A 9,416-nucleotide genomic window follows, 5' to 3' on the forward strand; every position below is an offset into this window, starting at 1 on the left:
TATATATATATATATGTTTCGCATATTATTTTAAGAGCGGCTATACAGTGTCATTTTCTATAACAAGTTCCTCCATATGTACTACTCTCTCCGTCCCAATTTACGTAATGATATTTGACTGAATACGAAATTTAAAAAAAATAAGATTTTTGAAATTTATTGTCTAAAATAAGTCATAAATATTTGTGTGACCGTAAGTTATTAAGAATAAAATAAATATTTTAAAGTTAAATTATTAAAAAATATAGAAAAATATTATTTTTCTTGGTCTAATTAAAAAAGCGTCATATAAATTAGGACGGAAAGAGTAATATAATAAGAAGCTGATCAAATCAACTTCCAAGGATTGGGGATCTGATTAGGATGCAATTAGAATTGGTGCACATTTTTAATTCTGTAATCCACTGCTCTATTAGATTTAGCACAACTTTAATTTTGATACGGCAAACACATAATTGGATATTAAAAAGGTGCCTAGAAATTGTTCTCCAATCATGAAAATGGTATCTTTTGCCAAAGAAAACAAATAAAACTCTGTGCATTAGACTATGATTTACCAATAGTCCAAAAGAGGAATTGTTCCCACAACAACACGTAGCTACTACCATTATCACACAAATGTAGTATTCATTTAAAATAGTATTAGTCCAATGATAAAGATATATAGTATAGAAATTGCTTATTTAATCGATAGAGAAAAGTTAAAGGATACTCAATATCAACTTTTGTTTTTTAATTAAAGTGATAAGCTTGAGTGGTTAGTGATTTCTAGATGTTACTCACTAAAAACTAGCTAACGAGAAAGTGGAGGGATTGCAAGTGGACTCTATTTTAATTGGATGGAAATGTTCTGAATAGAAAAATAAGTGGTCCTAACTGTATACTAAATTTGCTACTGACCAGTGTTTTAAAAGGCGTTTTTGGGATGAACCCTGGGGCGAGGCGCACCAAAAATGCCTAAAGGCGATGGTGGGGGCGAAAGTCTAGAGAAGTGTACGGCCAGTAATTCGGAGCGTATGCCCCGGCGTTGAGGCGGTATTTGTAGCGAGGCATAAGCCCAAGAGACTTTTTCAAATTAAAACATAATTTGCTGAATATATAAGCCCTTAATATAATACCCAAATTTGCAAAAATCAGTTGTAATTAGTCAAAGTTTTAAAAAGGGATTGAACTGCAACATTAAGTTTAAATGTCAAGACCATTTTTTATTGTCAGAAGCCTTAATTTATGGTTTTTCCCAATTATTTATATATCTTATCCACTATGTATGGGTCAGAATTCGACCCCACGATAATTAACGAGGCTAATCCCGTTTTAAGTTAATTCATGATTAATTAGTGGCACGACCATTCAGAATTGACGATGTTCAGCCCGCATCTGGTTCGATCGACAAGGCCATGGCCTATCCGCCACCATAAAGGCGAGATCGCAACGTGGTCACGGCCACTTATTGCCAGCTCACGAAGCTCACAGCTATAAATACCAAGAGAGGGAACCCTAGAAAGGGGGGGCTTCTTCGTGACCACTATTGAGAGAGAAAAAAGGGACAACAATACCCAAAATTATGGGCAAAAGGAACACCATTGTAAGGCTCTGAACCTCTCCATGGAGAGGCAGACCAAACCAATATTATCAATAAAGGTTTCTAATGTTTCTCCCCCTAATCCTGAGTATTAATTTTTGTTTCCTTCATTCGGTCCAACGGATTATTACGGTTTGCTATGATTTTCCCGTGATTTATTTATATTGTTTTATACTCATAAGATATGTGATAACTTTTGAGCAAACAATTTTTGTTTGAGGCATTCATTTCTCATATCTTCATTGTTCATCTGAGAGAGATTCTGAGGAAACTTTTTCATTCCGCTAATTCATCTTCTCCTTTCTTTCCTTTGATTGTGATAACCTTTGTCTTTAGTAGATCAACAATGGCAGGCAGTTCTTCCCACGATTCTCTTCCGATGGATTTTCCGGTAGTTGAAGGGCCACCTCCGGCAATGGGAGGTGCAGAACAGATAGAGACTGGAGAAGTTCCGTCGGTTGACGAGGTAGTTCCTCGGCCCGGAGGTCTGGCGATTGATTTCACTGTCGACGGTGGAGAGGAACCGGTGGATGAAGCCCCGTTAATGGGGGAGATTGGGAAGGCCTGATTACGGGAACAGGGGGTCATTCCCACCCATGCAGAAATCCTTCTCGCTAGAAGCGAGGAGAGGGTCCACACCGACCGCAGGGGTTACTGCTTTTTTTACGCCTATCCTTTCAGGTTGGGGTTCAAGATCCCGCTCCCAATGTTGGTGGTGGATTTTTGCCGTTATTACGGGGTGTGCCCGGGTCAGCTCACTCCTTCCCTCTACAAATTGTTGGCAATGTTCATCAAGTACGCGGAATTGGCCCGTAGGGAGGTCACGCTGCAGCATGTGCTTAGTCTCTACGCTCCCCAGAGAGTCCGTGGCACCATGATTCAGGCGTGCCCTCGTGGGTCGAGGGGCCTGGTCATGAGATTGGATGACGAGGTCGATCCCCGCCCTTTCGACCACTTCTTTTATATCAGGACCAAGCATCTGGTGGTGGATGCTACTGGGTTCCCAGAGGCTTGGAACCATGCACGTAAGTTCTTTAGTGGTTGAATTCCCTTTTCTTCCCCTCTTTATGATTTGTGATCATGAGCGTTAACTCGTGTCGTTTTTTGTAGCCGACATGTCGCCGCCGGCCCCATTGTCTTGGATACGCGAGTGGGTCGAGGCCGTACTCCCCCATACGGTGGGGATACGCACATGGGCGTCTTTCTGGGAGAGGCATGGCCGTAGGCCCGTGGCAGGTAAGAAATTGATTTCTTCTTCTGTTCCGCTTTGTTTCAACTTTATTCACCAACTTTGTTTTCCTGCGATCAGGGAGGGCACGCCGCGTCAGGGCTCCTCAGTTGGCTTTTCGTCGGCCGGGTGCAGTCGCTCGTCTTACTGCGGCGCCTGTGTCGTGCTCAATACCGAGGGCGGCATCAGTTGAATCTTCAGCGGTTCCTTCTCCGGTACGGGCCGCGCTTCGAGATGAGGGGTCGTCGGGGGCCGTGCGCCCTAGAGCAGAATCGTCATCAGATGGGGAGGAGGAGAGGCCGTTGATAAGGCGTAGGGTCGCGTTCGCGCCGGCTCCTCCTGTGGTAATTAATTTGGACTCCCCCCCGGCGGACGCGGAGAGGAGTGCGGCTGCGGCGCCTGCCCTTGAGGACGGAAAAACACTGGGGTTGCCCCGGGTTGCTCAGGTCGTAATGATACCGTCGCTTCGGCGACTCAATTGGGGGTTCCAGTCGCTGAGACGGGAGGTAGTTCCTCAGCGGCTGCTAATGTGGGTGAGGCAAGCGCTCCTTCAGCGGCTGCGGCGGATGCTGTAGGGGGTGAGGATGAGTCTGAATACGACTTGGATCCCGACGACGTCCGTATGTTCCAGGAAGGCTCCACCAATTCAGCGGTGCGCGCAGGGGGGCGATCTCGCTTCATCGAGGTTCCCACGGAATTGAACTTATTGCTCCAAGGGGAAAGCTTGGTGCCGCAGTTCGAGCTGCTATGCTCGGAGGCCGAGAATGCGTTGTTGAGGGGCGTTACGGATGTCAGACTGATGAATGAAGTAGCCGTGATGGGCTTGAGGGTATGTACTATTACGTCGGTTCGCTTCTTCTTTGCCTTAAGTTTATTCTTTTATTCTAATCGTTGTCTTTGCTTTGCAGTCTTATCTGTTGGAGGTGGAGAGCATCCGTCGAGCCAAGGTCCGCTCGGGGATATTTTTGCGGGCGCTGGAGAAGTATCGCCGCTACCGAGATCAGTGCCGAGAGTTGCACGTGCGCTTGAGGAATGATCCTCGTAGCCGGTCCTTGGTCGAAGAGCTAGCGAGGCGGGGGCTTCAGATGCAGCAAATACTTGGCAGGACGAGTGCTCTCGAGGAGCAGCTCCGCCGAAAGGATGAGGAGCTCGAGGCGGTAAAGAGGGTCGCAGCTGAGTGCGAGCGCCGGGGCAAAGCCAAGGCGGCGGAGGCCGCTGCGGCATGAGCGGGAAAGTGACCGCGTTGGAGGGTGAAGTCGCGGCATTGAAGCTTCAAGTGAGGGATGCTGCGTCGAGGGCCGAGGCGTTGAAGGAAGCTATCCGCGTGCATGAATCCCAACGGGCATTGGAAAGGGATGCTGCGGCCTTTAGAGAAGCGAGTCTCGAGGAGCGGATTGGTGTCGTTGAGCAGGACGCCCAGGTCATGGCAGACCGGATCACAGCCTTAGAAGAAGAGAATTAGCGGCTACGGGATCAAGCCACTTCTTCCAGCCAGGCTCGAGAACTTTGGGTCTTTTCCGAGGCCCAACGTGATGTATATAAGAGTTTGTGGGAGGCTGGCGTCGTGACCGAAGCTGCTTTCGAGGGGGCGCGTCAGAAGGCTCGTGAGGCACGTGCCGACTGTAGTTTTGATGCGGCGACGCCAGAGGCTGACGCTGGTGCAGACGGTGGCGCAGACGGCACCGAGTAAAAAGATGTTTATGCATTTTTTCTTGTCTTGTTCGCCGTTTGGCGTTTAGGTGTTTCTTGTTTTTTTTTATTTCTTGTATTGATCGGCCTTGGCCGGGTGTAAGCGGGGATGACCCGCAATTGACTTTGTAAATATATAAATTTTCTTTTCCATTGCCTGCCTTGTGCTTGTTTTGTGTCACTGTTTTTCTTTCGTTCTTTAGAGTTTTTGTTGAGCTTTTTGTTGACCGTTCACGTTGGCAGCCCTAGTCGAATTTAGATCGACGACTTTAGTCGTGATAGAATCGACAGCCTTAGCCATAAAGGCAACTTCGATCGTCGTCGGGTCGTTTACCCACCGCAGTCGAATCTAGGTCGACCGTTGGCGGCGATGGCCTTAGCTATAATATAGTTGATGGCCTTAGCCATGTAGGCGACTTCGACTGTCGTCGGGTCGTTTACTCACCGTAGTCGAATCTAGGTCGACCGTTGGCGGCGATGGCCTTAGCCATAATATAGTTGATGGCCTTGCTTTTTCAACTCGGTGCGGGCGAGTTTTAGCCGTTATTTGGCGATAGCAGCGCTTAGCCTTAGTTCTAGTTCGGACGCGGTCGAACTACCGGTCGTGATGGTAAAAAACGCGGCCTCATAGTTTGACCGGGGCCGAACTTTACGTGGCCCGAATCTTAATTCGAGTTGGGAGAACTTACTTGAATGGCGAGGGTGCCTATCCTGTGCTCCGATTTGTTGGAGGTCGGGCTTTGCTTTCACAGATGAAGGCGTTTGGCCTGAGTCTCGGTTCAACTGTGGTTGAACTTGCTAAAGTTGAGGACGAAGGCATCCATCCTTGCAGTTCGAGCGAGGTCGAGCTCGTTGGATTTAATGGCGAAGGCACATAGCCCGAGTCTTGGTTCAACCGTGGTTGGACTTTGTTAAATTTGATGATGAAGGCACATAGCCTGAGTCCCGGTTCAACCGTAGTTGAACTTTTTTGGTGAAGGCGCATAGCCTGTCTTGGTTCAACCGTAGTTGAACTTTTTGGTGAAGGCACGTAGCCTGTCCCGGTTCAACCGTAGTTGAACTGTTGGTGAAGGCGCATAGCCTATCTTGGTTCAACCGTAGTTGAACTTTTTGGCGAAGGCGCATAGCCTGTCTTGGTTCAACCGTAGTTGAACTTTTTGGTGAAGGCACATAGCCTGAGTCCCGGTTCAACCGTAGTTGAACTTTTTTGGTGAAGGCACATAGCCCGAGTCTTGGTTCAACCGTGGTTGGACTTTGTTAAATTTGATGATGAAGGCACATAGCCTGAGTCCCGGTTCAACCGTAGTTGAACTTTTTTGGTGAAGGCGCATAGCCTGTCTTGGTTCAACCGTAGTTGAACTTTTTGGTGAAGGCACGTAGCCTGAGTCCCGGTTCAACCGTAGTTGAACTTTTTTGGTGAAGGCGCATAGCCTGTCAGTCCCGGTTCAACCGTAGTTGAACTTTTTTGGTAAAGGCGCATAGCCTGTCTTGGTTCAACCGTAGTTGAACTTTTTGGTGAAGGCACGTAGCCTGAGTCCCGGTTCAACCGTAGCTGAACTTGTTAGTGAAGCCGCATAGCCTGTCTTGGTTCGACCGTAGTTGAACTTTTTGGTGAAGGCACGTAGCCTGAGTCCCGGTTCAACCGTAGTTGAACTTGTTGGTGAAGGCGCATAGCCTGTCTTGGTTCAACCGTAGTTGAACTTTTTGGTGAAGGCACGTAGCCTGAGTCCCGGTTCAATCGTAGTTGAACTTGTTTGATTTTGATGATGAGGGCGCGTAGCCTGAGTCCCATATTGTGGGTATTGAGTGTTGAAACTCGTTTTGGATTCGAGACCTTGAGCGGCTTATCCGTTGTCTTCCCAACCAGGGTATATAGGCTGTCCTGAGGCGATCCTCGGCTCGAGAAATCTCCGTGCCGGTTTCTGACCGGAGCTCGTGTGCCTTACAGAGACTTTCCCTTAGGAAGGGAGGGGGCCCCTTCTTCTTGTTTGCACTATCTCAGATTGGAGAGAGAGAGAGAGAGAGAGGACTTAGATCTTGATTTGAGATGTTCGAGTTCCCCTTCGAGTTTGGCGCTTCTTTCCTTTTGGTCCAGGGAAGAACTACGCGATTTTGCTAGGAAATCCCCACAGACGGCGCCAAATTGTTTGCTCAAAAGTTATCACATATCTTATGAGTATAAAACAATATAAATAAATCACGGAAAAATCATAGCAAACCGTAATAATCCGTTGGACCGAATGAAGGAAACAAAAATTAATACTCAGGATTAGGGGGAGAAACATTAGAAACCTTTATTGATAATATTGGTTTGGTCTGCCTCTCCATGGAGAGGTTCAGAGCCTTACAATGGTGTTCCTCTTGCCCATAATTTTGGGTATTGTTGTCCCTTTTTTCTCTCTCAATATTGGTCACGAAGAAGCCCCCCCCTTCTAGGGTTCCCTCTCTTGGTATTTATAGCTGTGAGCTTCGTGAGCTGGCAATAAGTGGTCGTGACCACGTTGGGATCTCGCCTTTATGGTGGCGGATAGGCCATGGCCTTGTCGATCGAACCAGATGCGGGCTGAACATCGTCAATTCTGAATGGTCGTGCCACTAATTAATCAAGAATTAACTTAAAACGGGATTAGCCTCATTAATTATCGTGGGGTCGAATTCTGACCCATACACACTAGTCTGCTACTATCTCCCAAATGCAACAAACAATCAATTTTTTTCCTTGCAAATACAAAGAAAACTCATTCTCCTCCATAACAGCAAGTTCAAAGTTCAAATTGCAGGTAGGTCATCCTTTTTGTTTCTCCACGTAGAAAACTTTATTCTTTTCAACTCAAGTTACTTGTGCTTGTAAGCTGCGTATAATGAATTGTTTTGACTAGTTTTTTGTAGGTGTGTATATATATATATATCACTTATTTATAGTTGTCTTCAATTTTTATGCAATTTTACGTATTTAAAAATATTACTATGATTATATTATTTTAAGAAATATTAAAAATTAAATACTTATAGTGCTTACGCCCCGTGCCTCGGAGCTTATGCCTCGCTGAGGCATATATAATACGTCTCGCCTTACGTCCACGACTTTTAAACCACTGCTACCAAATACTATGTATTGATACTCTATAAATTTTATAATTTTCTTACTTTTTCTGAGAATATAATATAAATTTATTTTTAAATTCTGTGCATTTATACTATGTAATTTTTATAATTTTCTTACATTATCTATGAATAATTTAATTTTTTTTAACAGTGGCCTAACATATTAAATGAAAAGAACTATTTTTGTGACCCTACTGCAAGAAACAATTAGACCTAAGACTAGGTTGTAGTAACGAGCTTTCGACTTGACATTTGAGCAGAATATTTGATGATAATGTGAATAGATAATAACATTATTCCATGTATTACTTGACGTAAAATGAATAGTAAATTTATTTATGTTAGAGTTATAGAATCAATCAATGAAAAAATTAGTTATGGAAAAAAAAACACGTCATACGAGAAAAGTTTTAAAAAGAACAATCGCTTTTTGAAGGGGGAATCATTGCACATAGTGAGCCTATTCATGTAATACTTCTTCCGGTCTATATTAATTGATTTTTTAGTCTTTGTTTTATGATCCATAATATTTAATTTTTTAAAATATCAAGAATGAATTAATTCTTCTTTCCAAAATTGTCCTTAACGTAAAGAGCCTAGGAGTAGTTTGTTATATTTTCAATGAGCAAACTAGGGTTAATATAATCAATTTTATCGTTAATTAATATTAAAAAATAAATTCGTTAATAATAATATGTTTGAAAAGAGCCTAAAAATAACTTAAAGCGGATCGGAGGTAGTATTTGTTAATTATGAGCTATCTCACTTCTTCATTTGTTTTCTTATCAAATAATTGTGATGGTTTTATGAATGGAGCATTGTTTTTAGACTATGTTAGGTTACTAGTAGATATAACCTTAAACACTTTTGTCTCCATAATTATATTTGTATTCTGATTCATATAAATATGATAGATATAAATAGAGTCATCACCTAAAGATTATTTATTAGTAATTGCTTTTTAGCTTAAATACTAATACTGCTGAAAAGTCACTTTTTTTTAAGCAACAGTAAAACATGGTTTATTCCCTTTTTACTTACACTGTTAATTTCCTCCTCTATTTCCTGGTTCAACAACAATATTTCTCGAATTCCTTGTTGAATTCTTGATTTTGGTATCATATTCTGTTTGACTAGAGAGTACTATATTCATAAATAAAGTTCCAAACAATATGGTATAGTGTCACATAGCTCTATCTTAATCCCTACCCTTGGAGATTCCATACTTTCTTGCTACCATATTTCCTACTCTTTGGACTGCTATATCTTTGTTAGATATCCCTACTAATTAATAATCTATGTTGCACCCGTGGAATAAGGTGCTCAAAATCAGAGGCGTATCCAAGATTTTAACGTAACAGGAGCACCAGTATTTTGCTCAACTAGGAGGCAGTGTCTCCTAAAGGTGTTTACTACTTTTATTGCAAAAAGTTATGGTGATGATAATAGAACTTAAGAAACAAATGTCCGGGTGGCAGGGGTACCTTCCCTTTTAATTGAGAGAAGGACTCGGAATTGACTCCCCTCGATTCGAGATCCGAAAGTAGGGTATGGAGTTTCTCCAAGGAATGCTCTCCCGTGGCGGTACACGGATTCTCGAGGGCCCGAGCTCCCCGTCCCAGCCAATCTCCTTCTGGATCAAGTCCACGTCTTGCATTTGGCATTCCCGCTGTTGCCGTCCCATCGAATTAGCTAGTTAAGGGTGAAAGGGATTTAGGAATGAATAGCAGGCAAAGTCCTTGCTAGGAATCAATAGCAAAGATGTAGTGTAATATCAAGACAAATGAACTTTCCGAATCGTAAAGAAATGAA

Source organism: Nicotiana attenuata, unplaced genomic scaffold (assembly GCF_001879085.1).
Source record: "Nicotiana attenuata strain UT unplaced genomic scaffold, NIATTr2, whole genome shotgun sequence".
Lineage (NCBI taxonomy): Eukaryota > Viridiplantae > Streptophyta > Magnoliopsida > Solanales > Solanaceae > Nicotiana > Nicotiana attenuata.